Source organism: Babylonia areolata, chromosome 9 (genome assembly GCF_041734735.1).
Source record: "Babylonia areolata isolate BAREFJ2019XMU chromosome 9, ASM4173473v1, whole genome shotgun sequence".
NCBI lineage: Eukaryota > Metazoa > Mollusca > Gastropoda > Neogastropoda > Buccinidae > Babylonia > Babylonia areolata.
Window position 1 is genome coordinate 20,846,769 of NC_134884.1, and position 3,636 is coordinate 20,850,404.

The window sequence follows — 3,636 nt, forward strand, 5'->3', positions numbered from 1 at the left end:
GAAGAGAGAGAGAGAGAGAGAGAGAGAGATTCAAAACAACAACAAAAAAAGTCCACGTGACTTTGCGTTTTCACACCAGCTTATGCACTCACCTGAAGACTGAGTGGCCCCGAAGGTCGCTGGAAGAGAGGATGACAACATGATGGGGGAAGAGGGAGGGGGAAGGGGGGGGGGACAGGGCAGGGAAAGGGGAAGGCGAAAGAGCCATGTGGGTACCATGATATATACCCCGTGGTTTCTGATGACCTCTGGCGTCCGTCCGTCCCGTCTTGTCTGCTGGTTGCTGTGTTGTTGCAGAATGATTCCATGCATTGCAGGAAAGATTAGTCCATGGGGTGGTGGGTGTATGGACCCTGGAATTGGAATCTGATGTTGTTTTCACACACACACATACGCACACGCATGCACGCACAGACACACACACACACACACACAGAGTTTCAAGTTTTAATTATCCTTTCACTCCTATTGGAGTATGGAGGATTACTGCAAAATTTTCTTTTTATGCCCAGAACAAATATTTCCAAATACACAACAATGTCACATAAAAGTTGAGAAAACACAAATGTCTTTCAACTCTAAAAGTGTAGCTAGGCAACATTTACAAATTTAATCATCTTACTTACAGCTAAAATGACTTTTTTGCCTCCTTTGAGCATATTACAAAAATTAGAAACCCAATTTGGAGACTAATATTTTTAGGAACACATTTATTTCGTAACTGATCATAATTGGGACATTCCATTATAAAATGAAACTCATCCCCAATCACAGACATGTTACAAATCTTACAAAGCCGTAACTCTCGTGGTATACCTTTGTGTCTCCCTGTTTCTATTTCCAGCTTATGATCACTACTTCGAAATCTGAAGAAGCTGATAACACACACACACACACACACACACACACACACACACACACACAAACACAGAGAGAGAGAGAGAGAGAGGAAAAATCGACATTGAACAGTCGGTTGCTGGGCACTCGAGCGCTCTTTTCCAGCGGCTGAGAGAGAATCAACATGACAGGGGACCTGACCTAACCAGACAGCGTTGATTTCAACATTGAACTGGGGGCATGTTTCAATATCACTTTCTCTTCACCTCCCTCCCTTCCTCTCTCTCTCTCTCTCTCGCTCTCTTCTTTGTGTCTGTTCAGTCACATGTGCGTAGGTTTGGCAACATGGTATATGTATCAGAATCAGTTATATTGTATAGTTTTCAGATAAGGTGGGTGGTAGGACTGGGGAAGGGCGGGTGTGTGTATGTGTGTGTGTGTGTGTGTAAGTGTGTGTGTGTGTGTGTGCGTGCGTGCGTGTCTGTCTGTCTGTGTCTCTGTGTGTTTGCACGAAAGATTTTTTTTACAACGTATGTAAGTGTGTACATACACGCACGTGTCTCTGTTGCTAACTTTGCAAACGATGCCCCCCAAAGCTGAACAATACACAATACAATACACACACAATACACAAACTTTATTGTCTATACTTGGTACAGAGATTTTCTTTTTGGCAGCAGCACATGTCCAACATCAGAAGAAAACAAGCAAATAAAATGAATAGAAAATAAAAAGATAAATTAAATGGCACCAAATGGAAATAGCTATATACAAATATACAGATTACCGAAATTTCCTCTCCATTTCAGTCAGCCAAGCCGCATTGCACATCTTCACGCACACACACACACACACACACCACGCGCATACACACGCACACATACTCTCTCTCTCTTCCTCTCTCTCTCTCTCTCTGTGTCTCTTTCTTCACAAAGTATGCAACTACAAAGATCATAGTTCATTTAAAAGTAAAATATCACCAGAACACAATGCGGTGGTAACTACATTGAACCAGAGCTGCCTGGGTCCCTTCCTCCGCTCAGTGATTGTTGCAGTGGTTGAACTGCAGATCTTCTGCATGAAGAGACAGACAGAGGAGGGGTGGAGGGGGGTGGGAGGTTGGGGTGGTGGATGGAAATCACTGCAGTGCGTGTTATTCCCACTTACCACCATCCGTCTGTTTCCATCCTGCTACCTGCTCTCACAGTTGCTTTTGAAAGGAAGCACTATGCGTGTGTGTGTGTGAGAGAGAGAGAGAGAGAGAGACTCTTGGCTTAGTCCTAATTGGTGAGTCACATAGAGACACAAGACACAGAGATGAGACATCGACATATATGAGGAGAGTGAATTATTCATGGATTATAATTGTTTCAGTTCCCTTGACAGGACGAGAGACTTTTTATCTGATTTAAGACTACTGTTGTGCTTTTTTGAGTCAGTCATTGTCGTTTTTACATAGCACCCCTTACCCTTACACAGAGAGACAGACAGAGAAACAGACCGAACCATTTCCGAATTGAAAAAACAGCATGAATCCCATGTCAGGCAAGCACAAATGCGTGCACATGGATATGAACAGCGTTGAAAACTATTTACTTCAGTCTGTATGAGGACACTGTGGGAAAAGGAAACATGCAGTGCGTGTGTGTGTGTGTGTGTGTGTGTGCGCGCGCGCGTGCGCGCACACGTATTTGTTTGTGTATATATGAGTGTTGTGTGTGCTTGTATGCATGTGTGTATTTGTATGAGTTTGTATATATATGTATATGTATATATATATATATATATATATATATATATGTGTGTGTGTGTGTGTGTGTGTTTGTGTGTCTGCACGTGCGCGCGCGTGCATGTGTTGACAGCTGCAGCTTACATATCACCGGTCTATTTCGATCCTACCCAGTTCAGTTTTTATACTCCTTTCTTATCATGACCCACATTACTTCCCTGTGTGTGTCTGTGTGCGTGTGCGTGTGCGCGCGCGCGCGCGGGGGCGTTTTTGTGTGTGTGTGTGCACGCACGCATTCAGTTTCCTTCTAGGTACACACCGTGTGGTTTTCAGTCAAACGCCGTCTCACTACACCCCTCCCCCTCCCACAATATCTTCATTCATCCCATCATCAACAGCAGCATCATCATCATCATCATCATCATCCTTTCCCCCCACCACCCTCGCCACTACTCCTTCCCTTCTTCCGCCTCGCTCGCCCCTCGCTTACATCAATGTGTAAATTTGGAAAAAGATAAGCGAGAGAGAGAGAGAGAGAGAGAGAGAGAGAGAGATGGTTTATTCATGTATAGGCCAAGGCCCCTTCTAAAGGAGTATGTGAACATTTTATCATATAAACAGACAGAAATATATGCTAAATTACACCCAGTTTCTAAATCTAGAACAATCAACTTTCTTACGAAGTAGCTATTGAAAGAGAGAGAGAGAGAGAGAGAGAGATGCACAAGGATTCCTTGCTTATTTGATTGGCCGATGCCCAAAATACTGTTCACCATCCCTCCATGACCCACCCTACCCCCCAACCACCATCATGGACTTTCCTCACTTTCCCCCACCTCCCCTCACCTTCATCATCACTCTCCCACCTCGCACCGCCCCCCCCCTCCCCCACCTCCACCACCCTCTCTGTCAACTCTTCTCGCTAGGATCAACAGGATCTGAAGTTTTTCCCTTTCGTTTTTTTTTTTTTTTGTTTTTTGTTTTTGTCATTTCTTTTCCATCCTTTTTTTCTTCGCTCTTTTTCCACTAACTATCTGGACGATGCTACGTTACATAATGTTTCTGGGGGT